Source organism: Bufo bufo, chromosome 2 (genome assembly GCF_905171765.1).
Source record: "Bufo bufo chromosome 2, aBufBuf1.1, whole genome shotgun sequence".
Lineage (NCBI taxonomy): Eukaryota > Metazoa > Chordata > Amphibia > Anura > Bufonidae > Bufo > Bufo bufo.
Window position 1 is genome coordinate 745,589,208 of NC_053390.1, and position 13,956 is coordinate 745,603,163.

The following is a 13,956-nucleotide window of genomic DNA, read 5'->3' on the forward strand; positions in this document are numbered from 1 at the left end:
TTAAAAAAAGATGAATATTCTAGAAAACTAATATATTATTTTTTTTGAATATTCGTAATATTCAAAAACAAGAATATATAGCAATATAGCGAATATTTGAAGAAAAAACTAATATAGAGCAATTTAGCTAATATAGTGCTATAATCGTCTTTTTCAAATAGTTGTATTTTTTTTTCTTATCTGAAGTTCATATTGGAAAAAAATTACAACTATTAAAAAAAAACATTATAGCACTATATTAGCTAAATTGTTGTACATTTTTTTTTTTTTTTTTTATATTTGCTATATTGCTATATATTCTTGTTTTAGAATATTACGAATATTCCTCCCTACTTAAGTAACTTAAGCAGGGAGGAATCATGACTTCAGATGGAAAAAAAGACGAATATTCTAAAAAACGAATATATTCGATATAGTGCTATAGATTTGTTTTTCAATATATTCATTTTTTCGAATATTCGTAATATTCTAAAACAAGAATATATAGCAATATAGTGAATATTCTGAAAAAAAACTAATGTAGAACAATTTAGCTAATATGTAGGGATGAGCGAACCCGAACTGTATAGTTCGTAAAATTTTCGTAAAAGTCCGGGTTCGGTGTTTGGCGCTTTCTTGGCGCTTTTTGAAAGGCTGCAAAGCAGCCAATCAACAAGCATCATACTACTTGCCCCAAGAGGCCATCACAGCCATGCCTACTATTGGCCTGGCTGTGATTGGCCAGTGCAGCATGTGACCCAGCCTCTATATAAGCTTGGGTCACGTAGCGCTGCACGTCACTCTGCTAAAAAAGTGTAGGGAGAGGTTGCAGCTGCGATGTTAGGGCGAGATTAGGCAGTGATTAACTCCTCCAAAAGACTTCATTCAGTGATCGATCTACAGCTGTGGATCATTGAACTGCTGCTATTCAATTGCTCACTGTTTTTAGGCTGCCCAGAGCGTTTTTTCAGTCACTTTTTTCTGGGGTGATCGGCGGCCATTTTGTGGCTTGTGGTGCGCCAGCACAAGCTGCCACCAAGTACATTTAACCATCAATAGTGTGGTTATTTTTTGCTATATCCTACATCAGGGTCAAGCTGTCATCAAGTGCATTTAACCATCAATAGTGTGGTTATTTTTTGGCCATATACTACATCAGGGGCAAGCTGAGCCTGTCACCCAAGTGCATTTAACCATCAATAGTGTGGTTATTTTTTGCTATATCCTACATCAGGGTCAAGCTGTCATCAAGTGCATTTAACCATCAATAGTGTGGTTATTTTTTGGCCATATACTAAATCAGGGGCAAGCTGAGCCTGTCACCCAAGTGCATTTAACCATCAATAGTGTGGTTATTTTTTGGCTATATCCTACATCAGGGTCAAGCTGTCATCAAGTGCATTTAACCATCAATAGTGTGGTTATTTTTTGGCCATATACTACATCAGGGGCAAGCTGAGCCTGTCACCCAAGTGCATTTAACCATCAATAGTGTGGTTATTTTTTGGCTATATCCTACATCAGGGTCAAGCTGTCATCAAGTGCATTTAACCATCAATAGTGTGGTTATTTTTTGGCCATATACTAAATCAGGGGCAAGCTGAGCCTGTCACCCAAGTGCATTTAACCATCAATAGTGTGGTTATTTTTTGGCTATATCCTACATCAGGGTCAAGCTGTCATCAAGTGCATTTAACCATCAATAGTGTGGTTATTTTTTGGCCATATACTACATCAGGGGCAAGTTGAGCCTGTCACAAGTGCATTTAACCATCAATAGTGTGGTTATTTTTTGGCTATATCCTACATCAGGGTCAAGCTGTCATCAAGTGCATTTAACCATCAATAGTGTGGTTATTTTTTGGCCATATACTACATCAGGGGAAAGTTGAGCCTGTCACAAAGTGCATTTAACCATCAATAGTGTGGTTATTTTTTGGCTATATCCTACATCAGGGTCAAGCTGTCATCAAGTGCATTTAACCATTAATAGTGTGGTTATTTTTTGGCCATATACTACATCAGGGGCAAGTTGAGCCTGTCACAAAGTGCATTTAACCATCAATAGTGTGTTTTTTTTTGGCTATATCCTACATCAGGGTCAAGCTGTCATCAAGTGCATTTAACCATCAATAGTGTGGTTATTTTTTGGCCATATACTACATCAGGGAAAGCTGAGCCTGTCACCAAGTGCATTTAACCATCAATAGTGTGGTTATTTTTTGGCTATATCCTACATCAGGGTCAAGCTGAGCCTGTCACCAAGTTATTCTCAATAACTTCACACACACGCTACAGTGCAGATCCAAGTCTAATTCTGTGATTAAACGTATACCTGTCACCCAGCGCCTAAAAAATAGGCCTCACATTTATATTCATCCAAATCTGTCATTACTGCTTTAGCTGGTCAAGTTATTTAGTGTCCGTCAAAGCACAGTTTTTTTTCTGGGTTGAAATACAATTCCCAATTTTGCAATTCTCTAAATTAGTGGTTTCTGCTGTATTAGGCCTACTTTAAATCTATCCCTAAAAGGGTATATTAGATTCAAGTTGCTTATAGGGTAATTCTCAATAACTTCACACACACGCTACAGTGCAGATCCAAGCCTAATTCTGTGATTAAACGTATACCTGTCACCCAGCGCCTAAAAAATAGGCCTCACATTTATATTCATCCAAATCTGTCATTACTGCTTTAGCTGGTCAAGTTATTTAGTGTCCGTCAAAGCACAGTTTTTGTTCTGGGTTGAAATACAATTCCCAATTTCGCAATTCTCTAAATTAGTGGTTTCTGCTGTATAAGGCCTACTTTAAATCTATCCCTAAAAGGGTATATTAGATTCAAGGTGCTGATAGGGTAGTTCTCAATAACTTCACACACACGCTACTGTGCAGATCCAAGTCTAATTCTGTCCGTAAACGTATACCTGTTACCCAGCGCCTAAATAATAGGCCTCAAATTTATATTCAGCTAAATCTGTCATTACTGGTGTGCCTGTATTAGTGTAATACGGTACCTAAATAGATAGCCAGATAGTGTTAGGTGTCTGTAAAAAAAGGCCTGAATTTGAATTCAATACATTGGCCTGAATAATATTTTTCTTATTGTGGTGAACGGTAACAATGAGGAAAACATCTAGTAAGGGACGTGGACGCGGACATGGTCGTGGTGGTGTTAGTGGACCCTCTGGTGCTGGGAGAGTACGTGGCCGTTCTGCCACAGCCACACGTCCTAGTGAACCAACTACCTCAGGTCCCAGTAGCCAGCAGAATTTACAGCGATATTTTGTGGGGCCCAATGCCGTTCTAAGGATGGTAAGGCCTGAGCAGGTACAGGCATTAGTCAATTGGGTGGCCGACAGTGGATCCAGCACGTTCACATTATCTCCCACCCAGTCTTCTGCAGAAAGCGCACAGATGGCGCATGAAAACCAAGCCCATCAGTCTGTCACATCATCCCCATGCATATCAGGGAAACTGTCTGAGCCTCAAGTTATGCAGCAGTCTCTTATGCTGTTTGAAGACTCTGCTGGCAGGGTTTCCCAAGGGCATCCACCTAGCCCAGGGGTGGAAGAGATAGAATGCACTAACGCACAACCACTTATGTTTCCTGATGATGAGGACATGGGAATACCACCTCAGCACGTCTCTGATGATGACGAAACACAGGTGCCAACTGCTGCGTCTTTCTGCAGTGTGCAGACTGAACAGGAGGTCAGGGGTCAAGACTGGGTGGAAGACGATGCAGGGGACGATGAGGTCCTAGACCCCACATGGAATGAAGGTCGTGCCACTGACTTTCACAGTTCGGAGGAAGAGGCAGTGGTGAGACCGAGCCAACAGCGTAGCACAAGAGGGAGCAGTGGGCAAAAGCAGAACACCCGCCACCAAGAGACTCCGCCTGCTACTGACCGCCGCCATCTGGGACCGAGCACCCCAAAGGCAGCTTCAAGGAGTTCCGTGGCATGGCACTTCTTCAAACAATGTGCTGACGACAAGACCCGAGTGGCTTGCACGCTGTGCCATCAGAGCCTGAAGCAAGGCATTAACGTTCTGAACCTTAGCACAACCTGCATGACCAGGCACCTGCATGCAAAGCATGAACTGCAGTGGAGTAAACACCTTAAAAACAAGGAAGTCACTCAGGCTCCCCCTGCTACCTCTTCTGCTGCTGCCGCCTCGGCCTCTTCTGCTGCTGCCGCCGCCTCGGCCTCTTCCTCCGCCTCTGGAGGAACGTTGGCACCTGCCGCCCAGCAAACATGGATGTACCACCAACACCACCACCTGCGTCACCAAGCATCTCAACCATGTCACACGGCAGCGTTCAGCTCTCCATCTCACAAACATTTGAGAGAAAGCGTAAATTCCCACCTAGCCACCCTCGATCCCTGGCCCTGAATGCCAGCATTTATAAACTACTGGCCTATGAAATGCTGTCATTTAGGCTGGTGGACACAGACAGCTTCAAACAGCTCATGTCGCTTGCTGTCCCACAGTATGTTGTTCCCAGCCGGCACTACTTCTCCAAGAGAGCCGTGCCTTCCCTGCACAACCAAGTATCCGATAAAATAAAGTGTGCACTGCGCAACGCCATCTGTGGCAAGGTCCACCTAACCACAGATACGTGGACCAGTAAGCATGGCCAGGGACGCTATATCTCCCTAACTGCACACTGGGTAAATGTAGTGGCGGCTGGGCCCAAGGCGGAGAGCTGTTTGGCGCACGTCCTTCCGCCGCCAAGGATCGCAGGGCAACATTCTTTGCCTCCTGTCTCCTCCTCCTCCTACTCAGCTTCCTCCTCCTCTTCTTCCACCTGCACATCCAGTCAGCCACACACCTTCACCACCAACTTCAGCACAGCCCGGGGTAAACGTCAGCAGGCCGTTCTGAAACTCATATGTTTGGGGGACAGGCCCCACACCGCACAGGAGTTGTGGGCGGTATAGAACAACAGACCGACAAGTGGTTGCTGCCGGTGAGCCTCAAGCCCGGCCTGGTGGTGTGCGATAATGGGCAAAATCTCGTTGCAGCTCTGGGACTAGCCGGTTTGACGCACATCCCTTGCCTGGCGCATGTGCTGAATTTGGTGGTTCAGAAGTTCATTCGCAACTACCCCGACATGTCAGAGCTGCTGCATAAAGTGCGGGCCTTCTGTTCGCGCTTCCGGCGTTCACATCCTGCCGCTGCTCGCCTGTCTGCGCTACAGCATAACTTCGGCCTTCCCGCTCACCGCCTCATATGCAATGTGCCCACCAGGTGGAACTCCACCTTGCACATGCTGGACAGACTGTGCGAGCAGCAGCAGGCCATAGTGGAGTTTCAGCTGCAGCACGCACGGGTCAGTCGCACTGCGGAACAGCACACCTTCACCACCAATGACTGGGCCTCCATGCGAGACCTGTGTGCCCTGTTGCGCTGTTTTGAGTACTCCACCAACATGGCCAGTGGCGATGACGCCGTTATCAGCATTACAATACCACTTCTATGTCTCCTTGAGAAAACACTTAGGGCGATGATGGAAGAGGAGGTGGCCCAGGAGGAGGAGGAGGAAGAGGGGTCATTTTTAGCACTTTCAGGCCAGTCTCTTCGAAGTGATTTAGAGGGAGGTTTTTTGCAACAGCAGAGGCCAGGTACAAATGTGGCCAGACAGGGCCCACTACTGGAGGACGAGGAGGACAAGGATGAGGAGGAGGTGGAGGAGTATGAGGATGAAGCATGTTCACAGCGGGGTGGCACCCAACGCAGCTCGGGCCCATCACTGGTGCGTGGCTGGGGGGAAACACAGGACGATGACGATACGCCTCCCACAGAGAACAGCTTGTCCTTACCTCTGGGCAGCCTGGCACACATGAGCGACTACATGCTGCAGTGCCTGCGCAACGACAGCAGAGTTGCCCACATTCTAACGTGTGCAGACTACTGGGTTGCCACACTGCTGGATCCACGGTACAAAGACAATGTGCCCACCTTACTTCATGGACTGGAGCGTGATAGTAAGATGCGCGAGTACAAGCGAACGTTGGTAGATGCGCTACTGAGAGCATTCCCAAATGTCACAGGGGAACAAGTGGAAGCCCAAGGCGAAGGCAGAGGAGGAGCAAGAGGTCGCCAACGCAGCTGTGTCACGGCCAGCTCCTCTGAGGGCAGGGTTAGCATGGCAGAGATGTGGAAAAGTTTTGTCACCACGCCACAGCTAACTGCACTACCACCCGATACGGAACGTGTTAGCAGGAGGCAACATTTCAATAACATGGTGGAACAGTACCTGTGCAAACCCCTCCACGTACTGACTGATGGTTCGGCCCCATTCAACTTCTGGGTCTCCAAATTGTCCACGTGGCCAGAGCTAGCCTTTTATGCCTTGGAGGTGCTGGCCTGCCTGGCGGCCAGCGTTTTGTCTGAACGTGTATTCAGCACGGCAGGAGGCGCCATTACAGACAAACGCAGCCGCCTGTCTACAGCCAATGTGGACAAGCTGATGTTCATAAAAATGAACCAGGCATGGATCCCACAGGACCTATCCATCCCTTGTGCAGATTAGACATTAACTACCTCCCCTTAACAATATATTATTGTACTCCAGGGCACTTCCTCATTCAATCCTATTTTTATTTTACCATTATATTGCGGGGCAACCCAAAGTTGAATGAACCTCTCCTCTGTCTGGGTGCCGGGGCCTAAAAATATCTGACAGTGGCCTGTTCCAGTGGTGGGTGACATGAAGCCTGATTCTCTGCTATGACATGAAGACTGATTCTCTGCTGACATGAAGCCTGAATCTCTGTTATGGGACCTCTCTCCTCTGTCTGGGTGCCGGGGCCTAAAAATATCTGACAGTGGCCTGTTCCAGTGGTGGGTGACATGAAGCCTGATTCTCTGCTATGACATGAAGACTGATTCTTTGCTGACATGAAGCCTGAATCTCTGTTATGGGACCTCTCTCCTCTGTCTGGGTGCCGGGGCCTAAAAATATCTGACAGTGGCTTGTTCCAGTGGTGGGTGACGTGAATAGAGTTGAGCGAACACCTGGATGTTCGGGTTCGACGAGTTCGGCCGAACTTTCGAAAAATGTTCGGGTTCGGGATCCGAACTCGACCCGAACTTCATCCCGAACCCGAACCCCATAGAAGTCAATGGGGACCCGAACTTTTGGGCACTAAAAAGGCTGTAAAACACACCCGGAAAGGGCTAGAGGGCTGCAAAAGGCAGCAAAATGTAGTTAAATCCCCTGCAAACAAATGTAGATAGGGAAATGATGAGTTAACATAAAATAAATAAAAATTAAACAATATTAATTGGAGTGAGGTCCCATAGCACAGAATCAGGCTTCAAGTCACCCACCAATGGAGAAGGTCACTTACTATTATTTTGACCACAGCACCCAGACAAAGGAGAGAGGTCCCACAGCAGAGAACCAGGCATCATATCACCCACCACAGGAGTAGGCCACCATTTAGTTACTTTGACCCCTACACCCAGACGGAGGAGAGAGGTTACACAGCAGAGAATCAGGCATTTAGATCACCCACCACAGGAGTAGGCCACCATTGAATCAGACCCCGGCAACCATGTCAGATGGCACAAGCATAAGCTTTATATCAATCAGCACAGGAGAAGGCGACTTTGACAGACTTTGACCCCTACACCCGGACGGAGGAGAGAGGTTTCAAAGCAGAGAATCAGGCATTTAGATCACCCACCACAGGAGTAGGCCCCAATTTAATGGGACCCCGGCAACCATGTCAGATGGCACAACCATCAGCTTCATATCAATCAGCACAGGAGAAGGCGACTTTGAAAGAATTTGACCCCTACACCCAGACGGAGGAGAGAGGTTTCACAGCAGAGAATCATTCATTTAGATCACCCACCACAGGAGTAGGCCCCCATTGAATCAGACCCTGGCAACCATGTCAGATGGCACAACCATCAGCTTTATATCAATCAGCACAGGAGAAGGCGACTTTGAAAGACTTTGACCCCTACACCCAGATGGAGGAGAGAGGTTCCACAGCAGAGAATCAGGCATCATATCAACCACCACAGGAGAAGCCACCATTTAGTTACTTTGACCCCTGCACCCAGGAAGAGGAGAGAGGCACCACAGCACATATTCTGGCATCATATCAGCCACCACAGGAGAAGCCACCATTGAGTTACTTTGACCCCCGCACCCAGGAAGAGGAGAGAGGCACCACAGCACATATTCTGGCATCATATCAGCCACCACAGGAGAAGCCACCATTGAGTTACTTTGACCCCCGCACCCAGGAAGAGGAGAGAGGCACCACAGCACATATTCTGGCATCATATCAGCCACCACAGGAGAAGCCACCATTGAGTTACTTTGACCCCTGCACCCAGGAAGAGGAGAGAGGCCCCACAGCACATATTCTGGCATCATATCAGCCACCACAGGAGAAGCCACCATTTAGTTACTTTGACCCCTTCACCCAAACAGAGGAGAGAGGTTCCACATCAGAGAATCAGGCATCATATCAACCACCACAGGAGTAGGCCACAATTTAATGGGACCCCGGCAACCATGTCAGATGGCACAACCATCAGCTTCATATTAATCAGCACAGGAGAAGGCGACTTTGAAAGACTTTGACCCCTACACCCAGACGGAGGAGAGAGGTTTCACAGCAGAGAATCAGGCATTTAGATCACCCACCACAGGAGTAGGCCCCCATTGAATCAGACCCTGGCAACCATGTCAGATGGCACAACCATCAGCTTTATATCAATCAGCACAGGAGAAGCCACCATTGAGTTACTTTGACCCCTGCACCCAGGAAGAGGAGAGAGGCCCCACAGCACATATTCTGGCATCATATCAGCCACCACAGGAGAAGCCACCATTGAGTTACTTTGACCCCCGCACCCAAGAAGAGGAGAGAGGCACCACAGCACATATTCTGGCATCATATCAGCCACCACAGGAGAAGCCACCATTGAGTTACTTTGACCCCTGCACCCAGGAAGAGGAGAGAGGCCCCACAGCACATATTCTGGCATCATATCAGCCACCACAGGAGAAGCCACCATTTAGTTACTTTGACCCCTTCACCCAAACAGAGGAGAGAGGTTCCACATCAGAGAATCAGGCATCATATCAACCACCACAGGAGTAGGCCACAATTTAATGGGACCCCGGCAACCATGTCAGATGGCACAACCATCAGCTTCATATCAATCAGCACAGGAGAAGGCGACTTTGAAAGACTTTGACCCCTACACCCAGACGGAGGAGAGAGGTTTCACAGCAGAGAATCAGGCATTTAGATCACCCACCACAGGAGTAGGCCCCCATTGAATCAGACCCTGGCAACCATGTCAGATGGCACAACCATCAGCTTTATATCAATCAGCACAGGAGAAGCCACCATTGAGTTACTTTGACCCCTGCACCCAGGAAGAGGAGAGAGGCCCCACAGCACATATTCTGGCATCATATCAGCCACCACAGGAGAAGCCACCATTGAGTTACTTTGACCCCCGCACCCAGGAAGAGGAGAGAGGCACCACAGCACATATTCTGGCATCATATCAGCCACCACAGGAGAAGCCACCATTGAGTTACTTTGACCCCTGCACCCAGGAAGAGGAGAGAGGCCCCACAGCACATATTCTGGCATCATACTAACCACCACAGGAGAAGCCACCATTGAGTTACTTTGACCCCTGCACCCAGGAAGAGGAGAGAGGCCCCACAGCACATATTCTGGCATCATATCAGCCACCACAGGAGAAGCCACCATTGAGTTACTTTGACCCCCGCACCCAGGAAGAGGAGAGAGGCACCACAGCACATATTCTGGCATCATATCAGCCACCACAGGAGAAGCCACCATTGAGTTACTTTGACCCCTGCACCCAGGAAGAGGAGAGAGGCCCCACAGCACATATTCTGGCATCATACTAACCACCACAGGAGAAGCCACCATTGAGTTACTTTGACCCCTGCACCCAGGAAGAGGAGAGAGGCCCCACAGCACATATTCTGGCATCATATCAGCCACCACAGGAGAAGCCACCATTGAGTTACTTTGACCCCCGCACCCAGGAAGAGGAGAGAGGCACCACAGCACATATTCTGGCATCATATCAGCCACCACAGGAGAAGCCACCATTGAGTTACTTTGACCCCCGCACCCAGGAAGAGGAGAGAGGCACCACAGCACATATTCAGGCATCATATCACACACCACAGGAGAAGGCCTCTTTCAGTGATTTAGGCCTTTGGACCCAGACAGAGGAGAGAGGCACCACAGCACATATTCTGGCATCATATCAGCCACCACAGGAGAAGCCACCATTGAGTTACTTTGACCCCTGCACCCAGGAAGAGGAGAGAGGCCCCACAGCACATATTCTGGCATCATATCAGCCACCACAGGAGAAGCCACCATTTAGTTACTTTGCCCCCTGCACCCAGGAAGAGGAGAGAGGCACCACAGCACATATTCTGGCATCATATCAGCCACCACAGGAGAAGCCACCATTTAGTTACTTTGACCCCTTCACCCAAACAGAGGAGAGAGGTTCCACATCAGAGAATCAGGCATCATATCAACCACCACAGGAGTAGGCCACAATTTAGTTTATTTGACCCCTGCACCCAGGAAGAGGAGAGAGGCCCCACAGCACATATTCTGGCATCATATCACACACCACAGGAGAAGGCCTCTTTCAGTGATTTAGGCTTTTGGACCCAGACAGAGGAGAGAGGTCAGAGATTAGCTTCATATCCCCCAGCACAGCAGAAGACCGCTTTATTTGACTTAGGCCTCAGCACCCAGACAGAAGACAGAGGTAGCATGGCAGAGGTTATGGCTTCATGTCACCCGTTAGTTTAACCGGCCACTTTCATCTGGTTAGGCCCCGGCGCCCAGACAGAGAAGAGTTTCATTCAACTGTGGGTTTCATAAAATTTGTATCAAATAAAGAAGTGGCCCGTAGCACAACAAGACATGTTTTAGGCAGTTAATAAGGACTACTCTGCACAAGGGAGGGACAGGTCCTGTGGGATCCATGCCTGGTTCATCTTTATGAAGGTCAGCTTGTCCACGTTGGCTGTGGACAGGCGGCTGCGCTTGTCAGTAATGACGCCCCCTGCCGTGCTGAATACGCGTTCAGATAAAACGCTGGCCGCCGGGCAGGAAAGCACCTCCAAGGCATAACATGCTAACCCTGGCCACGTGGACAATTTCGAAACCCAGTAGTTGAATGGGGCCGAACCATCCGTCAGGATGTGGAGGGGTGTGCAGACATACTGTTCAACCATGTTAGTGAAATGCTGCCTCCTGCTAACACGTTCCGTATCAGGTGTCGGTGCAGATAGCTGTGGCGTGGAGACAAAACTTTTCCACATTTCTGCCATGCTAACCCTGCCCTCAGATGAGCTGGCCGTGACACAGCTGCGTTGGCGACCTCTTGCCACTCCTCTGCCTTCACCTTCCACCTGTTCCCCTGTGACATGTGGGAATGCTCTCAAGAGCGCCTCTATCAGCGTGCGCTTGTACTCGCGCATCTTACGGTCGCGCTCCAGTTCAGGAATTAAAGTGGGCACATTGTCTTTATACCGGGGATCCAGCAGGGTGGCCACCCAGTAGTCTGCACACGTTAAAACGTGGGCAACTCTGCTGTCGTTGCGCAGGCATTGGAGCATATATTCGCTCATGTGGGCCAGGCTACTCATGGGTAAGGACAAGCTGTCCTCTGTGGGAGGCGTATCGTCATCGTCCACAGTATCCCCCCAGCCACGCACCAGTGATGGGCCTGGGCTGCCACCCCGCTGTGAACTTGCGTCATCCTCGTCCCCCTCCACCTCCTCCTCCTCATCCTCCTCGTCCTCCAGTACAGTGCCTTGGCTGGCGACTTGTGAACCTGTCCTCTGCTGCTTAAACAAACCTCCCTCTGAGCCACTTCGAACAGACTGGCCCGAAAGTGTTAGAAACGAGCCCTCATCCTCCTCCTCCTCCTCCACCTGGGCCACCTCCTCTAACATCATTGCCCTAAGTGTTTTCTCAAGGAGACATAGAAGTGGTATTGTAACGCTGATAACAGTGTCATCGCCACTGGCCATGTTGGTGGAGTACTCGAAACAGCGCAGCAGGGCACACAGGTCTCGCATGGAGGCCCAATCATTGGTGGTGAAGTGGTGCTGTTCGGCAGTACGACTGACGCGAGCGTGCTGCAGCTGAAACTCCACTATGGCCTGCTGCTGCTCGCACAGTCTCTCCAGCATGTGCAAGGTGGAGTTCCACCGGGTGGGCACGTCGCATATGAGGCGGTGAGCGGGAAGGCCGAAGTTCCGCTGTAGCGCAGACAGGCGAGCAGCGGCAGGATGTGAACGGCGGAAGCACGCACAGACGGCCCGCACTTTATGCAGCAGCTCTGACATGTTGGGGTAGTGGTGAATGAACCTCTGCACCACCAAGTTCAGCACATGCGCCAGGCAAGGGATGTGCGTCAAACCGGCTAGTCCCAGAGCTGCCACGAGATTTCGCCCATTATCGCATACCACCAGGCCTGGCTTGAGGCCCACCGGCAGAAACCACTCGTCGGTCTGTTGTTCAATACCCCGCCACAACTCCTTTGCGCTGTGGGGCCTGTCCCCCAAACATATGAGTTTCAGAATGGCCTGCTGACGTTTACCCCGGGCTGTGCTGAAGTTGGTGGTGAAGGTGTGTGGCTGACCGGATGAGCTGGTGGAAGCAGTGGAGGAGGAAGCCGAGTAGGAGGAGGAGGCTACAGGAGGCAGAGAATGATGCCCTGCGATCCTAGGGGGCGGAAGGACGTGCGCCAAGGAACTGTCCGCCGGGGGCCCAGCCGCCACTACATTCATCCAGTGTGCAGTTAGTGAGATATAGCGTCCCTGGCCGTGCTTACTGGTCCACGTATCTGTGGTTAGGTGGACCTTGCCACAAATGGCGTTGCGCAGTGCACACTTGATTTTATCGGACACTTGCATGTGCAGGGAAGGCACGGCTGTCTTGGAGAAGTAGTGGCGGCTGGGAACCACATACTGCGGGACAGCCATGGCCATCAGCTGTTTGAAGCTGTCTGTGTCCACCAGCCGGAATGACAGCATTTCATAGGCCAGCAGTTTAGAAATGCTGGCGTTCAGGCCAAGGGCTCGAGAGTGACTCGGGGGGAATTTGCGCTTCCTCTCTAAGGTTTGAGATATTGAGAGCTGAACGCTGCTGTGTGATATAGTGGAGACGCTAGTTGACGGTGGCGGTGGTGGTGGTGTCGGTGGCACATCCTCTGTTTGCTGCTCGGCAGGTGGCAACATTCCTCTCGAGGCGGAAGCCGAGGCAGCAGCGGTAGAGGGAGCAGGGGGAGCCTCAGCGAGTGCCTGGTTTTTAAGGTGTGTACCCCACTGCAGTTCATGCTTTGCATGTAGATGCCTGGTCATGCAGGTTGTGCTGAGGTTCAGAACGTTAATGCCTCGCCTCAGGCTCTGATGGCAGAGCGTGCAAGTCACTCGGGTCTTGTCGGTAGGACATTGTTTAAAGAAGTGCCATGCCAGGGAACTCTTTGAAGCTGCCTTTGTGGGGCTGGGTCCCTGTTGGCGATGTCCAGTAGCAGGCGAACTCTGGGGGCGGCGGCTCGTCTGCTTTGGCCCCCTGCTCCCTCTTTGGCTTCGCTGTTGTCTCGGTCTCACCACTACCTCTTCCTCTGAACTGTGAAAGTCATCGCCACGACCTTCAGTCCATGTGGGGTCTAAGACCTCATCGTCCTCTGCATCGTCTTCCACCCAGTCTCCCTCCCTGACCTCCTCCTGTTCAGTCTGCACACTGCAAAAAGACGCGGCAGTGGGCACCTGTGTTTCGTCATCATCAGAGAGTCGGTGACTCTGCTGTGGTGGTATTCCCATGTCCTCTTCATCTGGAGACATAAGTGGTTGTGCGTCAGTGCATGGTATGTCTTCCTCCACGGGGGAAGGGCTAGGTGGACGCCCCTGGG